Source organism: Mercurialis annua, linkage group LG1-X, assembly GCF_937616625.2.
Source record: "Mercurialis annua linkage group LG1-X, ddMerAnnu1.2, whole genome shotgun sequence".
NCBI classification, from domain to species: domain Eukaryota; kingdom Viridiplantae; phylum Streptophyta; class Magnoliopsida; order Malpighiales; family Euphorbiaceae; genus Mercurialis; species Mercurialis annua.
This window is the reverse complement of record NC_065570.1, coordinates 30,800,524-30,822,859: the sequence shown is the minus strand read 5'-3', so window position 1 is coordinate 30,822,859 and position 22,336 is coordinate 30,800,524. Positions and strand designations below refer to the sequence as shown.

Sequence of the window (22,336 nt, the reverse complement as noted above, 5' to 3'; positions counted from 1 at the left end):
GGCTTTGTTTCGTAACATTTTAAACGTTTGGATTTGTTTCGTAACACTTGTAAACATTTGGCTTCAATCACTAAAAAGGTGAAACGTTTGGATTTGTTTCATTATGTTTGTAAACGTTTGGCTTAAATTGCTAAAAAGGTGAAACACTTGGATTTGTTTCGTAACCTTTGTAATCGTTTGGCTTAGCTAAAAAGGTGAAACATTTGGATTTGTTTTATAACCTTTGTAAACGTTTGGCTTAAATCGCTAAAAAGGTGAAACATTTGGATTTTTTTGTAACGTTTGCAAACGTTTGGCTTAGATAAAAAGGGGAAACGTTTGGATTTGTTTCGTAGCATTTGTAAACGTTTGGCTTAAATTGCTAAAAGGTGAAACGCTTGGATTTGTTTGGTAATGTTTGGCTTAAATTGCTAAAAAGGTGAAATGCTTGGATTTGTTTCGTAACGTGTGTATACGTTTGGCTTAAATTGCTAAATAGGTGAAACGCTTGGTTTTGTTTCGAAACTTTTGTAAACGTTTGGCTAAAATAACTAAAAACTGGGAAACGTTTGGATTCGTTTCGTAACGTTTGTAAACGTTTGGCTTAAATCGCTAAAAAGGGGAAACGTTTGGATGTGATTCGTAACGTTTGTAAACGTTTGGCTTAATTCGCTAAAAAGGTGAAACGTTTGGATTTGTCTTCTAACGTTTGTAACGATTGGCTTAAATCGCTAAAAAGGTGGAACGTTTGGATTTGTTTCATAACGTTTGTAAACATTTGGCTTAAATCGCTAAAAAGGTGAAACATTTGGATTTGTTTCATAACATTTGTAAACTTTTGGCTTACATCGCTAAAAAGGGGAAACGTTTGCATTTGTTTCGTAATGTTTGTAAACGTTTGGCTTAAATCGGTAAAAATATGAAACGTTTGGATTTGTTTCGTATCGTTTGTAACCATTTTGCTTTAATCGCTAAAAAGGTGACACATTTGGATTTGTTTCGTTACTTTTCTAAACGTTTGGCTTAAATAGCTAAAAAGGTGAAACGCTTTGATTTGTTTCGTAACGTTTGTATATGTTTGGCATAAATTGATAAAAAGTAGAAACGCTTGGATTTTTTCCGTATCGTTTGTAAACGTTCTGCTTTAATCGCTAAAAAGGTGACACGTTTGGATTTGTTTCGTAACCTTTCTAAACGTTTGACTTAAATCGCTAAAAAGGTAAAACGCTTTGATTTATTTCGTAACGTTTGTATACGTTTGGCTTAAATTGCTAATAAGTAGAAACGCTTGGATTTGTTTCGTAACGTTTGTAAACGTTTGGCATAAATTTCTAAAAAGGTGAAACGTTTGGATTTTTTTTGAAACGTTTGTAAACGTTTGGCTTAAATCGCTAAAAAGGTGACACTTTTGGATTTGTTTTGTAACGTTTGTAAATGTATGGCTTAAATCGCTAAAAAGGTGATACATTTGGTTTTTTTCGTAACGTTTGTAAACGTTTGACTTAAATCGCTAAAAAGATGAGACGTTTGGTTATGTTTTGTTAAGTTTGAATTTGTTTCGTAAAGTTTGTTTCGTAACATTTTAAATATTTGATTTTGTTTCGTAATGTTTGTAAATATTTGGCTTAAATCGCAAAAAAGGTGAAACGTTTGGTTTTGTTTCATAACGTTTGTAATTGGTTGGCTTAAATCGCTAAAAAGGTGAAACGTTTGGTTTTGCTTCGTAACATTTGTAAATGTTTCGATTTGTTTCGTAATATTTTAAACGTTTGGTTTTGTTTCGTAACATTTGTAAACGCTAGGCATAAATCGCTAAAAAGGGGAAACGTTTTGTTTTGTTTCGTAATTTTTGTAAACGTTTGGGTTTGTTTCGTAACGTTTGTAAACGTTTGGGTTCAATCACTAAAAAGGTGAATCGTTTGGATTTGTTTCGTAGCGTTTGTAAACGTTTGGCCTATATCGCTAAAAATGTGAATTGTTTGGTTTTGTTCCGTAACGTTCGTAAACGTTTGTCTTAAATTTCTAAAAAGGTGAAACGCTTGGATTTGTTTCGTAACATTTGTAAACATTTGGCTTAAATCGCTAAAAAGGTGAAACGTTTGGTTTTGTTTCGTAACGTTTGTAATTGTTTGGCATAAATAGCTATAAAAGTGAAACTCTTGGATTTGTTTCGTAACGTTTGTAAACGTTTGGTTTTGTTTCGTAACATTTTAAACGTTTGGATTTGTTTCGTAACATTTGTAAACATTTGGCTTCAATCACTAAAAAGGTGAAACATTTGGATTTGTTTCATAATGTTTGTAAATGTTTGGTTTAAATTGTTAAAAAGGTGAAACACTTGGATTTGTTTCGTAACCTTTGTAATCGTTTAGCTTAGTTGAAAAGGTGAAACATTTGGATTTGTTTCATAACCTTTGTAAACGTTTGGCTTAAATCGCTAAAAAGGTGAATCATTTGGATTTTTTCATAACGTTTGTAAACGATTGGCTTAGATAAAAAGGGGAAACATTTGGATTTTTTTCGTAGCGTTTGTAAACGTTTGGCTTAAATTGCTAAAAGGTGAAACGCTTGGATTTGTTTGATAATGTTTGTAAATGTTTGGATTAAATTTCTATGAAGGTGAAACGCTTGGATTTGTTTCATAACGTTTATAAACGTTTGGCTTAAATTGCTAAAAAGGTGAAACGCTTGGTTTTGTTTCGAAACGTTTGTAAACGTTTGGCTAAAATCACTAAAAAAGGGAAACGTTTGGATTTGTTTCGTAACGTTAGAAACGTTTGGTTTTGTTTTGTAGAAATGTTCACTTATGGTGAAGCTTATTCCAAAACCGAATTGAAAACAAATCCAAATATTTCTGAATCTAAATTATAATGGACTTGGGCGAGAGCAGTACTAGGATGAGTGACCTCCTGAAAAGTCCTCGTGTTGCACCCCTTTTTTGCCTTTTTGCGGTCCGAGCCTGCATTTTCTTTTATTATTAGTGCCGAGAGATAAACAAAACGAGTAACGATTAACGATGAATTGCGAGTCAGGGATTAAACGTGAAATAATAGAAAAAGTTCAGGGACCAAAACGTACTTTTAAAGATAGTTTTTATTTTGGTCGAATGAGTTGTAACGCAGCAGATATATCTGATGATCGTGGAAGGTATGACTGGTGCGATCATACCAGCACTAATGCACCGGATCCCATCAGAACTCCGAAGTTAAACGTGCTTGGGTGACAGCAATACTAGGATGGGTGACCTCCTGGGAAGTCCTCGTGTTGCACCCCTTTTTTGCATTTTTGCGGTCCGCGCCTGCATTTTCTGTTATTATTAGCGCCAAGAGATAAACAAAACGAGTAACGAGTAACGATGAATTGCGAGTCTGGGACTAAATGGGAAATAATGGAAAAAGTTCAGGGACCAAAACGTACTTTTAAAGATATTTTTTATTTTGGTCGAATGAGTTGCAACGCATCAGATATATATGATGATCGTGCAAGGTATGACGGGTGCGATCATACCAGCACTAATGCACCGGATCCCATCAGAACTCCGAAGTTAAACGTGCTTAAGCGAGAGCAGTAGTAGGATGGGTGACCTCCTAGGAAGTCCTCGTGTTGCACCCCTTTTTTGCATTTTTGCGGTCCGTGATAGGGGTAGAAATACCCCTATACTTAGGTATACTTTTGATACGGTATTTGCATGTTGATGTGTGTTTTTTAGCGTTATTTGGGTACTTATTGCCATGTTGAGGATTTCAGGGAAAATGTGCAAGTATGGCGTAATTTGGAGCATTTTTGATGATATTCAGAGATTTCAAGAAGTCGAAGCGGATCATAGGAGCATCGAGAAGTGGAAAGAGGTGATTTGGGCTAAGTGACCAAGTGCACGAACGTGCACTCCTCCATAGTACTAGAATACACGAACGTGTATTATCGCCGAAGGGTGATGTTTTAGATACATGAAGAAATCAAGTGGAAATGGCCAAGTTACCTAGTACATGAACGTGTACTGAGCTGAAGAACAAAAATACACGAACGTGTATATTCGCCGAAGGGTGAGTTTTGTGAAGTCAAATTGAATGAAAATTCAGCCAAGTCCTAGAGTACACGAACGTGTACTATCTCGAAGAACAAAAGTACACGAACGTGTACTTTCGCCGAAGCACATGATTTTGTGAAATTTGAATATTTGGCTAAGGCATAAGGAACACGAACGTGTACTACCTTACACGGTCGTGTAATTGTCGAAAGCTGCGACTGGAAAAAGACAAAATTGTCCGTTTTAACTCCAAACTCCGAGAAACTCAAAGGGCACTTCTGGGTTTTCATCTATCTTGACCTAGTATCAGATTTTGAAGTTGGGAGCCGTATAAATAGGGAGTTTAACATCGAACAAAGGTTCGCGTAGTTTTGTAATCACATAAACCATAGACTAGAGTTTTCTTATTGTTGGATTATCGATTTATTCAGTTCTTCATTATTTTTCTTGTCGATTATCATTAGTTTACTTTCGAACAAGGTACGATTATTTTCGATTCTATATTCAATAGTCAATTTAATCTTAGAATGAGTTCTTTAATTATTGCTTTGAGTTATTTCATTATTATGTCTAGCTAAACCCTTCATTGGGGATTATTAATCGAAATTATGTCTGTTTAATTGAATTGGACTTATGGGTTTTGTGTTCTTGATGGGTTTTAATTATTGTGCTTAATGCTTAGCCTAAACTGATCACTTAGTCTTTGCCGTATGTTTTGATTTTAGCTCGAGAGAGTAAAATTGGAATAGAACAATATAATTAAGAACGCAAGAGTTGATTGTGCGAGAGTGAATTAACGAGTGCGGGTTCTTTGAATTTGCTTAATAATCATTAAATCGATTTATACTTAGGTTAATCATTGTGCGAGAGTGAATAATAAACCTAGTATTAGTTAGTTTAATGCTTTTGCCTGTAATTGCTCGAGAGAGAATTTTAGGTGCTCTAGATTAGTTCGAACGTCATCAGAACCATATAATCCATAATCCGAATCAAGTAAACAACATAACTAAGATTAATAATCCCTGCTTTTCCCATTATTGTTAAAACACCATTTGAATTACAGCTTCACTTTACTTTAATCTACATTTATCAATATTTGTCTTTTAATTTACAAAACCAACAAAAATTATCTTTTTGGCTATTCGAATCGAGTACTCTGACTAGTTGTCTTTAGAGCTTTCTCTGTGGGTACGATATCCGGACTTCGCTGTCTGTATTACAAGTTGGCATACGTACGCTTGCGTATTTTTACCAACAGTCCGCGCTTGCATTTTCTATTATTATTAGCGCCGAGAGATAAACAAAACGAGTAACGATGAATTGCGAGTCAGAGACTAAACGGGAAATAATGGAAAAAGTTCAGGGACCAAAACGTACTTTTAAAGATAGTTTTCATTTTGGTCGAATGAGTTGCAACGCAGCAGATATATACGATGATCGTGCAAGGTATGACGGGTGCGATCATACCAGCACTAATGCACCTGATCCCATCAGATTTCCGAAGTGAAACGTGCTTGGGAGAGAGCAGTACTAGGATGGGTGACCTCCTGGGAAGTCCTTGTGTTGCACCACTTTTTTGCATTTTTACAGTCCGCGCCTGCATTTTCTGTTATTATTAGCACCGAGAGATAAACAAAACAAGTAACGATGAATTGTGAGTCATGGACTAAACGGGAAATAATGAAAAAAGTTCAGGGACCAAAACGTACTTTTAAAGATAGTTTTTATTTTGGTAGAATGAGTTGCAACGCAGCAGATATATACGATGATCGTGCAAGGTATGACGGGTGCGATCATACCAGCACTAATGCACCAGATCCCATCAGAACTCCGAAGTTATAAGTGCTTGGGTGAGAGCAGTACTAGGATGGGTGACCTCCTGGGAAGTCCTCGTGTTTTACCCCTTTTTTGAATTTTTGCGGTCCGCGCCTGCATTTTCTGTTATTATTAGCGCCGAGAGATAAATAAAACGAGTAACGATGAATTGCGAGTCAGGGATTAAACGGGAAATAATGGAAAAAGTTCAGGAACATACAACGAGTAACGATGAAGACTGGTGGTTAGAGGAATGAGCTTCGCCATGAGGGAACATTTCGAAGGTCACCGATTCCGGGACTTATTTGAAGTGACGGATAGGGTGACGAGCTATGAAAGGCTTCTCCAGGAAAAAGAGCAGAGGCGAGGAGCTTCCAAAGGCACTTACTATAAGGGCCAATTGGACATAGCGGTGATTTCGGACAGCGAGGATAGTGGGTCAGACGACGAAATCAACATGGCCAAATTCTTGGGTACTAAGCCTCTGGAATGTTTGCCCTTGCAAGAACCGGGTTTCGTCAAGAAGAATAAAACCGCGGTGGTACAAAAGGAATATTCCTTTGACTTGACCAAAGACGATGAGATCTTTGATGCCTTATTCAAAGATTGACAAATCGCCCTTAGTGAAGGTCACATGATCCCACCGCCGAACGAAATGGTCGAAAAGGATTACTGCAAATATCACAACTCTTGGAGGCACAGTACGAACAACTGTGTGAACTTCAAGAACGTGATCCAGAAGGCGATCAATGAAGGAAAATTCATGTTCCCTACTAAGAAAGAGGCGGATGCAAAATACGTGTGATCAACACTGTTCGGCCTCATTTTGATAGTTTTTGGAACAGGGGCAGATCCAGAGCAAGTGGAGCCCAAGAAAACCTAAGCTCATGGTAGAGACGGATGGGTCTAATTGGCGAACGGAAAAGGGGCAACCTCAACAGCAGAAGAGGAAGCGTAATAGTTCGCCCAATGCAGAAGTCACGTGTCCATCCTGCAGTACTTGTTTGGCCGCCAATATGGCCGAAAAAGTAAGGGAACACCCCAAGACGTGTAAGCCTAAGTCGCCTACCGAGCAGTGGCAGAAACATCAGCCACAGCGGGAGTCTAAGACAACCGTGTTCAAGAGGATTTTTCGGCCAACGGAGGAGACCCCTCGTATGACGAAAACCCAAAAGAGGCGAATGCAGAGGTTAAGGCATGAGTCAAGGGCCAATCAAGCTAAATCGTCCATACAGAACCGATTGACCCATGGCTGAGAGATTGGGGAGTGGGGCACGGATGGAAAAAGTTGTCGAGCCGCATGAGCACAGAACGACTAAGATGCGGAAAATATGGGTTCTAAAGAAAGTTGTTGAGAGCGAAGGGGCAATCGACATGGCCCATGAAATGGAAGCTCCAAATCCTAAGACAGAGAAGGACAAACGACGATCTTACAAAGACATCTTTGTCTCTCATCAAGATGGTCAGCTGAAGGCGAAGGTACCCAGGGACCGGGAAGTAATCGTCTCGCACAAAAAAGGGGTGCTAAAGGAATGGGTCCCAATTGTCAGAGACGAATTTAGAGTGAAAGTGGTTTCACTTCCTGATTCCTACAGAAGTAAGCCAGGGCAGAAGGCAACTTTGGAAGGTGATGTGATCGTCCCAGAAGACGATAGTGCTGATAGCACGGCTGTGGTGTCACTCAGTAAACCCCCGGCGAGAATGACTCCTAATATTCGGCCATTGTATATTAAGGCCGATTTAAATGGAGTGACTATAAACAAGGTGCTAATAGATAACGTAGTAGGGGTGAATCTCCCAGCAAAGATGCTTAAGAAGCTCGGCATAAACCGGGATCAATTGGATCCAACTGACGTTTACATGACTGGTTTCGCTGGAGGCGAAACACCAGCCGAGGGGTACATCACTCTCCGAATCAAAGTCGGGCGAGTAGAGACCGAAGTGGGTTTCTTCTTGGTCAACGCCCGAAGCAATTACAATATATTGCTCGGCCGAGATTGGATACACTCTAACATGTGCATATAGTCCACTATGCATGAGATGTTATTCATCTGACGGAAAGATGGTGAGGCCAAGGTTGTGCAGAGCGATCCTAATCCTTTTGGCGAAGACCATAATGTTTTGGAGGCATGTCTTTATGACGAGGAGGTAAGGAATATACAGTCTCTTAGCTCTAACGGGCAGAAAAGCGAACCTCGTCTGTTGGTCAATTCGGATCGGCCAGTATTGATATCTCCTTGGGGCAACAGCCGACCTAATATCATCAATCTTTTAAAATGATAATATGTCATAATGAATTGAGGGAGAAAATCAGACAACTAGCCTGCGAAATCGCATCCGCCTAGTGTATTTATGAGGATCAGGATCAAAAATCCACAACAGCGTTAAAGATTGAGGACTTGCAGCTGGCAACAGGTAAAATGGGGGATGACCTCGTCCAAGTCCAAGACGAGCTGATGGAGATAAATTTAGGTTCGGACGACTCACCCAGACCTATATATATCAACACGGGGTTAAATGCAGAATTCAAGGCACGTCTGATCGCCCTCCTTGTTGAATATCGTGATTGCTTCGCTTGGTCGTACGACGAGATGTCAGGCCTCGATCCAAACATTAGACCGTGATTTGTCTTGGATTATAATGAGAGGCGACGAGATTAAGAATTTGGTATACACTACATTTAACCATCTTCGTCTATACACTACATTTAACAAGAAAAGAGATTTATATACCATGTAGTTGGAATTGCAGTTATTCAATTAGTGCGAGAGAAGTAAACGTTTGAATCTTGAGCCACAGCGGATAGGTTATTTGGCAGCTAGAACATCACCAATAATTTTTGCGGTCCGCGCCTGCATTTTCTGTTATTATTAGCGCCTAGAGATAAACAAAACGAGTAACGGTGAATTAAGAGTCAGGGACTAAACGGGAAATAATGAAAAAAGTTCAGGGACCAAAACATTCTTTTAAAGATAGTTATTATTTTGGTCGAATGAGTTGCAACGCAGCAGATATATACGTTTTGTTTTTCTATTATTTATTGCGTAGTGATAAAGTTGGAACGAGTTAGAAGATTGGTTTTTCCCTTAAAAAAAACCCAATTCAAGACCCCCGCCCGTCTACCACCACCTATGGCCACCGGAGCCACAAGAACAACGTAACCCAAGTCAAAGGTGGTGGCTAAAGTTAGTATCAATCACGGTCCAAACGGTACGAATACAAATATTGAATATGTTACGAATAAATCCAAAACACTATTATAGAAGCCGAAATAGATAACTATGTTGGCGCCGGTGGGTAAAATAGGGTTAATAAATTACGTTAGTGATGGAAAAATTTATAAAGACGAATGTTTGTTTAGTTGAGAGAATTTCAGATTATCCGCATACACATGATTATGGCGAACATATCAACAGTCATAATGCGGATTTGTTAAAAGGTGAAACACTTGGATTTTTTCTTTTCATAACATTTATTAAAAATTTAGGCGCCCCCATAGTTAAACGTTTTCTAACAAATGCGCTCCAAAATATAGACTTCCTAACAATTATGTCCAACCTATTTTTTTATGATGAAAGCTTTGGATAAACAAATAAAAAAATTGTGGTCTGATCGGAATTATGTATAGAATATTTATTTCAATTTTGTCTATAATCATTTCCCCTTATTAATATATTTAAATTGAATCATATAGACTTTTAAAACAAATCCAAATATTTCCGAAGATTCCATTGACTTAAAATTATACTATTTGTAACGTTATAATTCATGATTGTTTTATTACTATACATATTTTCGATAAGTAATTATGTAAATGTCTTATAAAAAGAATTAGAAGTGATGAGATCTTGTTCACACAGATTTGCCAAAACTCCGGGCACAAAATGCGGATAGATCCAGTTTATTAAGTCAATGGAATCTTCCACAACCTATACAACTTATCTAAACAAAAAACTGCCTTATAAATTTTCAATAATGAGAAATCGTCTAGACTGAGGCCTTTAATTAACTGAAAATGACATTTTATAGATTCGGTTCACTACATCATTCATATTAATTATTATTTTTCCACTTATCTCATAATTTTCATTTAAATCTTTCTTATTTACAAAACCAAAACCATATTAGTAAATGGTAACATATGCTTATTACCCCCAGAGACTTGTGATGCAAATAACGTAACGTGCAAGTAATTGGTCTGATCAAAATATTCATCATAATATTTTGTCAGTTATTCAATTAGTGCGAGAGAAGTAAACATTTGTATCCTAGAGTTAGTAGAATCTGCTGCGTTTGATTAAAATTCAATTGTTATCATAGGTGCTCCTATGTCAGCAAAATAGTGATTGGCATTCAAAACGTTTGTATCCTAGAGTGCAGTTGCTTGATATCAAAGGTAGGGCGGCCTCCAGATTCTTATAAGATCCGGCCACCAGGGAGAAGGTAGGAAAAATCTGCCTTTACTTCTCCGCAAAAAACCCTATAGGAATCACGGTCTTCGAAGTAGAGATAAGAACATGTCAGATAAGCACATCCACAACACCTCCGTCATGAGCACATTAAGAACCACCCGCCACAGTGTACACCACAACGCATCTCGGATCCTTCCTGATCAAACAAAGATGGTGGATCATAAGAAAGAACGAATGTGTACATGATATCCGAAAATTTGTTCAATTGTTATTAATTTCCGTTGTGTGTTTGTGACTTAAAAGTTTCAATTTCTCCGGCAACGTTAAATTAGATTAAAGTGGATAATTGACTCTAAATTTTGTTTATGCCATTTGATTCATTTCTAGTATACAAATGAAATTAAATTCTAAATAATATTTTTGATATGTGATAGCTTTTCATTCGTCATTATATTTTTATTCTATTTCTATCTTATTCATTACTAAATAGATTTAATCTCAAATGCATATACGAACTTTACCTTAATTTGCAATTACAACATAAACTTTGAAACTTGGCAATGTCAGTAACCAACTTTTATTTTTTGGCAAATTGGTACACCGACCAATCACACAACGACACATGGCGGTATATTACAATATCCACGTTAGTGTTTTTTGTGTTTGGTATCGATTTTCCAAAAGTGTAAAGTTGGTAAATAACATTGTGAAATTTCAAAGTTTATATTGTAATTGCAAATTAGGGTAAAGTTCGTATATGAATTTATATTTAATCCTTTTTTTATTTAAGGACTTGTCAAATTGAGTTATGCATGATTAATTCTAGTAGTGAATTGTTATAGCTGTTAGTTTAAAACAATTACGTAGTATTCAATTTCATTATATAAGAATTGTTATTTCTGTTAGTTGTGGTTGCTCTACATTTATTACCAACTTTTTCTACTATTGAATATTTATTTTTTGAACTATTGAAACATACGATTAATTCTACGATCTAAAGCAAATTAATATTCTTTTTTCAGGGAACCAGATGTAGTGCTACAATATGGAGCAATTCATTTGACAAATTTGAAGATTCTTTTCAACTTAAAAATACATATATACTTTCTAATGGTTCTGTGAAAAATATTAATTCAATGTATTTTCATATTCATGAAAATTCTGAATTGGATTTTAATTTGAATACAATAGTTTCAGAAGAAGAAGATGTTGATAAAAAATTACCTTTTCATATATTATCTTATAATTTCTCTTCTTTTAGTGAAATATATGAAAATGCAAAAATTAAAGAAGAAGGAGAAGGAAAGAAATATCACGAAATAAGATATATAAAAAAAATGGTATGTTTATTTTAAGCTGAAATTAATTTTAATCTTATATGTAGTATTTTTGATTTTTTTTCTATTTTTGTTTAAGTTTTAAATTTTATTTTTAGATTTAGATTTTTTAGCAATTGTACTTCAAGTAAAGCCTATATTCAACACAACCAATGGTGGATACAAAAGAAACATCACTATAATAACTGCAAAGTAATTATTTTCATTCGTATTTTTTATCTTAAAACTGAATTAAGATGCTAATTTTTTTAATTTGAATATTTATAGATTGGAAAAGTTAGAATTAATTTTATGGGATGACCTAGCTGAGAATGAAGGTACAACAATTGAAGATACATTTAGAATAATGAGAACAAACAAATAGTTGCTATATCAAATGTTACAGCTTCTCTTTACAAAGGTAAGTTTATTTTTTAATTATTTTTTAATATTTTTACTTAATTTATTATTATTTAGTGTATGTTTTTACAATAGTTTTTTATAAAAATAATAGACGATCTTAATTATGTTCCAATCATATCACAACTATTCAGATTAATCCAAACATCTTAGAAGCCGATGAATTGCAAGATTTGTAAGTGCAAAATAATAATTAAATATATAAATTCATTAACTATTCAATAATGCATTAACAATAAACATATTTTTTTATTTTCAGATATAATTTTGCTATGTTGGATAATGATGAATCATGTCTATTATCAAATCCAAAAATAATAAGAAAAGCACCACACGTGACGCTAAAAGAAGTTACGGAAAAAGATTTTGAAGCAAGTTCAAATAATTACAAATAAATTTAAAGGACTTTTAATTTATGTGGAAATTAAATTAATTTATGATTGTTAATTATTTATTTGTGGGAACTCGAATGTTGCTTTAAAGCAAATATAACAAAAGTGGAAAACAAATTTTATGGTTGGTATCGAATTTTGTCTAAAATGCACTTCTAAAGTTTATTCTTTGAATGTGAAAGATGAATTCCATTGCTTCAAATGTAAAAATAAAGATGCAAAGTTTATTGAAATGTATGTATATGATGATTAAGATTTCTATGATTTATAATGTATTAAATGTATATTCTTAAATTGCTTACTAATATATTTATTTTCAAATATCAATATTAAGTACATGTTAAGATTTGAATTGTGTGACAATGAATATTCGGCCCCAGTACCCTATATGAAGACAGTTTTCATTGGATGCTCAGTCAATAAATTTAAAAAATCTATACATGTATGTTGTAAACTATTCTTATGAACAAGATCTATATGAATTTAAATTCACGATATCTTATGTTTATTTTTTAATAGGAAAAAAAGGAGTAAAGTGAATATTATAAGAAGCTTATTAATTTACAAGAAATAGATAAAGACTTCTATTTTTTTGTGAGATTGAACAAAGAAGATGACAAAAGGGATCAGATTAAAAAATTTGTTGCAATTGATATCTAAGATATACAAGAAGTAAAAGACTCAACAATTATTGAGGAAGACGAGAAAGACGAAGATCCAAGACTACATAAAAAAAATCAAAATTTAAAAAATTTAAAATTTAAATATTTGTTACATCTCTGTTTTTTTTTTAAATTCATTGATTTATTTTTATTCTTAATTACTATTTCCAAATCAAGTTCACATTAGATATTATTTGCTAATATTTATTAAATTCTTTATGAAAAAAACTATAAACAAAAATAAATGCCAAAAGAAATTTATAAACATATTTGCTATACTTTGGCCAGCAATTTTAATGGAGTATATTTTCTATCCATCAAGTAATGTGAAATGTGAATCAATGATTTTTTGGCCGCAAGTTTGGACCATCGAATACAGCAGACAAACTTAGTGGTCGCCTGGACTATTGCTGTTCAATTACAAGCAGTTTGTTTTCTTTTTGGTTCTTGTCTTTTACTGTATAAAACGAATCCGAAAGCTTTTCCTTTACTGCATCCCAAGCATACTTTGAATTAATATGATCATCATTCTTCTAAGCACTGGAAACAAGAGATAATAAGTTGAATCAACTATAAGAAAAGCACAGAATGATGATCATATTTGAATGTTTGGTTTTGTTTCACCACAAGAGATAATAAGTTTAATATTATTGAGTTAAAGAATTATATTTATTTATGTAATACCCCAAAATAATTAATTAGCTAATTAGACTACGTGTCCAGTCTGGACTCGTCAGGGTGGCGAAATCGGAAAGATTTTTAATAAATTCTAAATAAATAAGTTTTAGTAGGTCAATTTTGGAGAAGATAATAGCAAAGAATTTAATAATATATTCCAATTCAGAAGTTAGAATTGGAATTAAAAGGAAAAATGTCAAGAAAAGTCCAAAATAAAGTATAGGGACCAAAGTGGTAATTTAGCCATTTTGTGTCGAAAATGGAAATTTTAGATTTTGACGGGAAAGTATTAATATCGAGCTTCGTATTATTTATCGGATATATATAATATGTATAAGCCATAATAAAAGAATTTATCGATTTAGTTATGGACTAAATCGTACAAAAGAAAAGTTTAAAGGAAAAATGATAAGAAACAAAAAGAACAAGGATCATAGTAGGTTTTTAGCCAAATTATATAAGAAAGAAGATATGAATTAGAAGCAGAGAGAGAGTTCGAGAGAAATTGGAAGAAAACGATCTATACTGTCGTTTCGCCGCCGTTTCTCCATTCAACGTCCGATTCGAGCGATTCAAGCGGCGATTTCTTCAGAATTGAAAGCTCTATCCTCTCCGAGCATCAAATCAAGGTAAATATCTCGATAATTGGTTAAAATAGGATTTATTGGCTGTTTTGGATGGAATTAAGGTTTAGGATTAAATTTGACGTTTTTAAGGTTATTATCACGTTTTGATGAATACGAGGTTATGGATATTGACTAGGGAAGTGTTTAGCATGTCGGGATTGTGGTGAAACCCCGGAAAATTTGACTTCCGGGGCTGTGCACGAACGTGCACCCAACAAGGTGCACGAACGTGCACTCTTCATGGTGCACGACCGTGCACCAGTGAGGTGCAGGAACGTGCACTTGGTTTCACGATCGTGCACCCACCAAAATGCATGCCCGTGCACCCCGACTCGCCCCCACGTGTATGCAAACTGTATTTGACTTAGGTATTTGACTTTTTGAGTAGTTTGACTCTAAAGGACGAATTTTGGACTTTGGGAATCATTATTCTCGAGCTAAGCTCGACGTTTTAGATAATTAATAATAATGGGAAACGTCAAGGACGTTATGCGATTCTCGAATATGAGAAGTGGTATTCGCTAGGTCGTCAATACGACTGAAGTTATCGAATACATAAATAAGTATAAGAATGAAACTAAACCCTAAAACTTAGAAGTATAACACGTGTAAAAATACGAGTTTCATGTCTAACTATTAAACGATTTATCAGACATGTCAGCGAATAGTGGGATCAGTAGAAGCGGACTAGCGAGAGCGTACTATCAGATCGATCATATCATTACTTGGATAGCGGTCACTGTGAGTTGCACTTTACTTTCGTGTATTATATATTAAAGTTATTTTATATATATATATATATATATATATATATATATATTCCGTTTATACGCATCGCATAGTATATGATTTAATTAAATGTTATATGTTTCTATCAAGTTTTATATACGAGAAGTAGTATGCGATCCGAAGAAACTAACTACCTATTGGGTGTCAATAGCATGTGTGATCACCAGTATTGAGTCAGTCTAGTGTGTTTGCATTTGAGAAATGATTTGATATGTATGGCATGATGTGATTATGAAATTCAAGATTGGGTATATGATTTCGATACGAGTGAGCACTCGGTTACGGTGTAACCTGGAGTCCCCGTATCTAGTGGGTTGGACCCACCAGTGAGTTGGACTAACAACTTGAGATTTATGATTGGGTTGAACGATATATGTTTATTCAAGAGATATGTCGCATGCTAGGATATTAGTTTCGTACGGATCAAATACCTGTTTATTATTTTATACTATTGTTTTCTTGAAATGCGATCCTATGTTTTAATGTTAATACCGTTAGTAAATGCAAACTCACTCAGTATTTTCCCAAATACTGACCCCTCACCTTTTATGTCTTTCAGGTACTTAGTATGTGGACCTAGCTAGAGGCCAATTTTGAAGTCCGAAAGTCAGCTGTGTATGTATAGTATCTGACTTCTGTGAATGCTGCAGTAGTGGTCACGCGTTGACAGAGTCGTAGCCTAGACAGTAGTATATTTTGAATGTATATACTACTTGCTGTCCTGTTTATATTTTGTAAATTACGTGTTTTATACGTTATTTTCCGACACCAAATGTCGGTGAAATATTTGGTACACTAACTGATGTAAATAGTACCGCGAGGCCAGTTCGTACAAGGTACAGTAACTAGAGCCCGCGAGGTTTTGAACAGTTAGTGAAATGGTTGGATGTATGTTATATACATGTTCGTTTTCTTCCGTGGTTTGATGTTATTTGTTTATTATTTGCGAAACATTCATAGTGGTTTGAGGCTTGCTACGGGTTCCGGAGCTACCACTTCCGTTCCCTAGCGCCGGTTGCGGCTCAATAATTTGGGTCGTGACAATTTATAATAAAAAATTTAACTAATTTAACGTTGATGATAAATAAAATAAATTAATATAATTATGATAAATTTAATTATTATATAAATTGACGAGTCATATTACGAGTTTACGCACGTAATGCAAAACTAGTATAATAAAATAGAGAGTACTGTAGTTTATAAGGAACTAAAAGCCATACCACAAACCTTGTAGTGACTAAATTAGGTTAAATTTTGTATAGAAAATAAGTCAAATAAACATGCGAAAAACAAGCTTTCATAGTTTCCACTAATTCGAAGAGCCGTGAAGAAGATTAATTTCAGCTAAAAACTTATTCCATTTACAACACGTTTGCATTCTTAATAGAGATTCAAACAAAGTTAAACATTCCCTAATCTCGCGCTATTTTTTTTTCATAGCCGGATTAAACTAAATCACAGATCAAAGTATTCCTTTTTTTTTCTAATACCCTTCCTTCAGCATTCCATTTGTAAGTTTGCTTTCTAATTTTCCCATTAATGTTGTAATTGAATAGCCTATTTCATAATGTTGTTGTTGCTTTCATTAAGTAAGGTTAATTTGTTTTTGGGTTGGCAAACTATTGTACTTCTATCAAATCGAATATCTAATTTAAAATTCTTATACTTTTTTTTTTTTTTTATTCTCAAAAAAAAAAAATTAAAATTCTTATACTTTTTTTTTTATAATTCGAAAAGAGGAGCGCTTTGGAAAAATTTAAACCCACGACCTAGATCAGCGCTATACCATTTTAGCTATAGTTTATTGGTTAAAATTCTTTATACTTAGGCAATCAAACATCAATTTTTTTCCAATAACGAAAGGTGATTGTATAAATTTTAGTGATAACTTGTTTAAAAAAACATGTGACTATATTTTTAGGGCTAATTTTATTTAATATCAAATTTTTACAAGTTTTGTGAGTTATATTATAGCCAAACTTTTTAAAATTGTCAGGATTAGCCTATTTTGGGATATTTGGAACCTTTTCTAGTCATTTAGACTAATCCTGCATATAATAACTTAAAGTTAAACTTAAAAAATGGCAATAAAAGGTTCTGAATATCATAATATAAGTTAATCCTGACAAGTTTAAAAAGGTTTAGCTATAACTGACAAAATCAACAAAGGTTTGGTGAAAAAAAATAGCCCTTTTTTCTATGAATATGTTACTATTCAATTTTTCCATACCTGGTAAGCAATTTAAGTTTATTACAGAAATTCAGTTAATGATATCCCGCCGGAAAAATCGATGTTTGATTACCTAAATGTAAGAATCTGAAATTTCATAATTATGTAATAGTTTGCTAACTGCAAAAAAAAAAGTTAACTTCTTTGATTTAAGTTTAATCCTAAATTTTTTATTGTTTAAAGATTTGACGCAGTGACATTGCTATTTGAATACAAGAAACATGTCTAGTGATCCGTATGAACCAAAAAAGATTCTTATAACTGGTGCAGCTGGTTTTATAGCGTCTCATGTGAGCAATAGGTTGACTAAGAATTACCCTAACTACAAGATCGTTGCCCTAGACAATTTAGACTATTGCTCGAGCCTTAAAAACCTTATTCCATCTTGATCCTCTCCAAATTTCAAGTTCGTAAAGGGTGATATCGCGAGTGATGATCTCGTAAATCACCTCTTGATAGCCGAAGATATTGATACGATCATGCACTTTGCTGCACAGACACATGTGGATAATTCTTTCGGCAACTCTTTCGAATTCACCACCAACAATATTTACGGTACTCATGTTCTTCTCGAAGCGTGTAAGGTTACAAAAAGAATCAAACGGTTCATTCATGTGAGTACGGATGAAGTTTACGGAGAAACTGACATGGAAACCGACGTGGGAAACGCCGAGGCTTCTCAGCTTCTGCCTACAAATCCTTATTCAGCTACAAAAGCTGGTGCTGAAATGCTTGTGATGGCTTACCATAGATCTTATGGTCTTCCTACAATTACTACTAGAGGTAATAATGTGTACGGACCTAACCAATACCCCGAAAAGCTGATCCCGAAATTTATTCTCCTCGCGATGAAAGGCGAGCAATTGCCGATACATGGAAATGGATCGAATGTGATAAGCTACTTATATTGAGAAGATGTTGCTGAGGCGTTCGATGTGATTTTACACAAAGGTGGTATAGGGCATGTTTATAATATCGGAACGAAAAAAGAGAGACGAGTTTTGGATGTGGCGGAGGATATATACAGGCAATCCAGATTAGACTGTAAAAAGTCGATAAATTATGTTCAAGATCGGCCTTTCAATGATCAAAGGTATTTTTCAGATGATGAAAAGTTGAATAAGCTTGGGTGGCAAGAAATGACTTCTTGGGAGGACAGCTTAAAAAAGACGATGGAATGGTAAACCATGAATCCAAATTGGCGGGGTGATGTTGCTGCTGCTCTGCATCCGCATCCGCGTTTCTCGTCGACGGTTCGTTCTAGTGATGATTCTTGGTTGTTGGAGGATGAAAGTGATCACAATATTAATTACACTTCAGCATGATTGTTGATCAATTGATTAACATTAAATTTGTTCATTTTGAATATGTGCCCAGCTAGAAAATTTCATTCCTGCAGATGAACTATGGGGGCCTATTTTTGTTTTTGTTTTCTATAATTTATGTAACTTTTTGTTTTTCGTTTCTTTTATATACTGATCATGTTTTAATTATTAGGTACATTATGAGATAATTATAGAGATCTTCTAAATTTTGTTTATGCCATTTGATCATTTCTAGTATACAAATGAAATTAAATTGTAAATAATATTTTTGATATGTGATAACTTTTCATTCGCCATTATATTTTTATTCTATTTCTATCTTATTTCTTTTATTTGAACTAACAGACACCAAACAACGATGATGAATAATTTATAAAGCAAATTATTTTAAAATTCCTCATATTTCTTATAATTTTCACTTTAGTTTCTATTGTTGAAAACAAATTATTTGCTTCATGACTTTTGTTTTTGTCAATAATTCCATTTGTATACTAGAACATTAAATCTATTTAGTAATGAATAATTTATAAAGCAAATTATTTTAAAATAAATATAATTCTTTAAACATTGTAGTTAATAAATTCATTAGAGTACGTTATTGTCTACTTGTGTCTTGTCCAGTTGAATCAATTATAAGAAAAGCCCTATCTTTTAATTTGATTGAACTACAAAATTAAAATAATGTATTTGGTCAATATAATATTATTTAAATTTCTATCTTATTATTTTTAAAAATATTATTAATAAAATTAAGTTAATTATTTAATTATGGTTATTATAAAACCAAAAGAAAAATAAATTCATTATGGAAAAAATTTAATAACCGAATATATTATATTTACTTTTACAAAAATTCTTAACTAATTTAATATTAATTACAATAAAAAATTGATATAATTATAATAAATTTACTAATACGTTTATTGACGAGTTACGTTACGAGCCACGTGCATAGCACGTAATGCGAAACTAGTTATATAAATAGCTGCAATTCACATTTCAATTTTTAAAAAATTTACATTGTACAGTCCACTGTCATTTTCCAATATATGACAAATAGGATTGCGTGACGAGTTGCCAAAATTAAAACAATGTATTTAAATCGGTATAAACGTGAAAGATCAGAATTAATATGAAAATTATTTCAAATAGAGATGACAATACAATTGTTGCTTCATTTTATCACATAGTTTCAAATAGTTGAAAAATTACGATGGGTTACATAATGCCAAATTTAGAAAGGTTAAAATATGGGATGTAGAAAGTCATTTTGAATAATCTATATTTATATCTATTTGTATATTATATATAAAAGCACGGAGGGGGGGGAGGGGGAGGGAGGGGACATGCAAATTTATTGAATAATCATTTTCAGTTTATTACTAAATAATTGTTTTATAGTCATTAACTAATTAGTTATTTAATTAATCACTAAACATATATTGTAATTAAAGTCCTAATTAGAATAGATAACTAAATTATCTCCAATTTAGTTTTTACTATGTAGAAATAACTAAATTTTCTCCAAATTAGTAGGAACATCTATCTTTTAGTTTGATTGAACTACAAAATTAAAAATACTGCATTTGGTCGATATATTATGATTTTTAATTTCCATCTTATTATTTTTAAAGATATTATTAATAAAATTAAGTTAATTATTTAATTATGGTTATTATAAAACCAAAAGAAGAATAAATTAAGTATACAAAAAATTTAATAACTGAATATATTATATTTACTTTTACAAAAATTCTAAACTAATTTAATATTGATTATAAATAAAAAAATTGATATAATTATAATAGATTTACTAATATGTACATTGACGAATCACATTACGAGCCACGTGCATATCACGTCATGTGAAACTAGTTATATATAAAAACACGAATAGAGAGAGGTATATTGACGCTAATGTCCTTTTTACTCTATAATATATTATATATATATATATAATTAAAAACTATTGAAATAATTATTAGAGTTTGACTACTAACTAAAATAAACTACTTATAATCCTATGTTAAGATAATTGGTTAAAGTACTAATTAAAGTAAAACGTTTTTAGTGTTGGATTATAATCCGAACCAAATACTCACGTTTGTATCTTATGATCCACCATCTTCGTCTATACACTACATTTAACAAGAAAAGAGATTTATAATCCAACGTTTGGTCTAGGATAAATGATGTCCCGCCCGATAATACCATTATGCTGACATTGGAGCACCTGCAATCCGGGATACGATTCCCCATTGCCAAATATTACAAGCTGCTGAGTAATTACACGTTAACAATCTGAAACACCTCAAACGTTTGGTTCGGTTCAACAAGACAGCATTAGTGTTCGGCATTCAACTATCCACTTTAACGATGGACCTACTCCAAGTCCACTATCTGTAATTTGTCGAACGTCTAGATTAAGCGATCTAAGAGATGACAATCCTGATAGTTTTCTTATACCTCCATCTGTTATCATAGTGAATGAGAGATTTATACTCTAAAAATTGATCAAATCTGAAGAAATAAACAAGTAAAAAATAGGTATGCAATGCTTAAAACCACAAAAAGATTAGATTTTAGAATGCATATAAACCACAATCTCATAACAAGAAGTGCTTAAGTATCATCCACAGGGAAAAACCGTCTTTCGGTGAATCATGAAGTAAAAAATTCCCCAAAGAGTACGGTTGAGCAGCCTCTTGAACTTCTTTATCTAGCATCATAACTTTGTTCATCTTGAATCATGTAGATCGTGTGATATTAAATCTAAAATTAGGTATACCAAACTCCGTCTCTTTGTTTTTATAATTTTTTTTGCTTATTATATATTTGTTCTTCGTTGTGTTCTTGACAAATATGTTTTTTGCTGCTTGTTTTGATATTTAATTTTTATTTTTGTGGTTTTTATTTTCTTGTAATTTGTTTGATTATTTAGTGTGTTTTATTTTTTTTTTGCGACTATGTCTTCTAATATAAATCGGGGTAGGAGTAATTGTGGGTATTGGGATTTTACAAGTGGAGATGGTGTAGATATTATGAATATATATTAAAATGTACTGAGACAACTCAATCAACTTTATATTGTGTTACCAAGTAGAAGTTTTGCCACTTGATGCTTGGGTAGATAAGGTCAAAACGACACATGATTCTAGTGACATGTCCTTAGATATATTAAGGGATTATCTTGCTATTTTTAATATCCCCGATGCTTGTGTGTTCCCCCACTGGCGTGTAGGACTAAAATTCCCCCTCATAGTAATTACTTTTATGTATTCTTTGATCACTTTTCGTTGGGTTTCTAGTTTCCTTTAGATCTCAGCTGGGTAGTTCTTAGTACTTACTACACTGTTCCTTTAGGTCAGTTTTATCTTAAGCGCATTTGTTATTATTTTACCTCCATTAGGTACTACTAGAGTATGTCGATATAACCAACCATGAAACTTTGGGTTTGTCTGTATGAAATTCAACCTGCTATTTAGGATAGCTCATCCATCCTTCGTTATAAGAAAAGGCATAAGTTTGAGTTAGTTGTAGGTGTTACTACCTCTTTGAAAAATTGCAAAAGTGATTACTTTTGGATTAGAAATTCTATTAGTTTTTGAGGTATCCTTAGTTGTTGGGTAGATGATGGTTTTAGGGTTACGAAGAAACTTTTT

At 33.5% G+C, this 22,336-nt stretch overlaps 4 non-coding genes and 1 pseudogene across 4 annotated transcripts; all 5 read left to right on the top strand.

The window, feature by feature from the left end:
* The first annotated feature begins 3,133 nt into the window (after positions 1–3,133).
* On the top strand, positions 3,134–3,252 carry LOC126666430 (5S ribosomal RNA). The gene has a single exon (XR_007637930.1). It is a non-coding gene; the product is annotated as a 5S ribosomal RNA (ribosomal RNA).
* Positions 3,253–3,472: 220 nt separating this feature from the next.
* LOC126666358 (5S ribosomal RNA) lies at positions 3,473–3,591 on the top strand. Its single transcript, XR_007637862.1, has one exon. It is a non-coding gene; the product is annotated as a 5S ribosomal RNA (ribosomal RNA).
* A 1,868-nt stretch (positions 3,592–5,459) lies between these two features.
* On the top strand, positions 5,460–5,578 carry LOC126666452 (5S ribosomal RNA). Its single transcript, XR_007637950.1, has one exon. It is a non-coding gene; the product is annotated as a 5S ribosomal RNA (ribosomal RNA).
* Positions 5,579–5,791: 213 nt separating this feature from the next.
* LOC126666439 (5S ribosomal RNA) lies at positions 5,792–5,910 on the top strand. The gene has a single exon (XR_007637939.1). It is a non-coding gene; the product is annotated as a 5S ribosomal RNA (ribosomal RNA).
* An 11,216-nt stretch (positions 5,911–17,126) lies between these two features.
* On the top strand, positions 17,127–18,824 carry LOC126665543 (trifunctional UDP-glucose 4,6-dehydratase/UDP-4-keto-6-deoxy-D-glucose 3,5-epimerase/UDP-4-keto-L-rhamnose-reductase RHM2-like; annotated as a pseudogene).
* Positions 18,825–22,336: the final 3,512 nt, after the last annotated feature.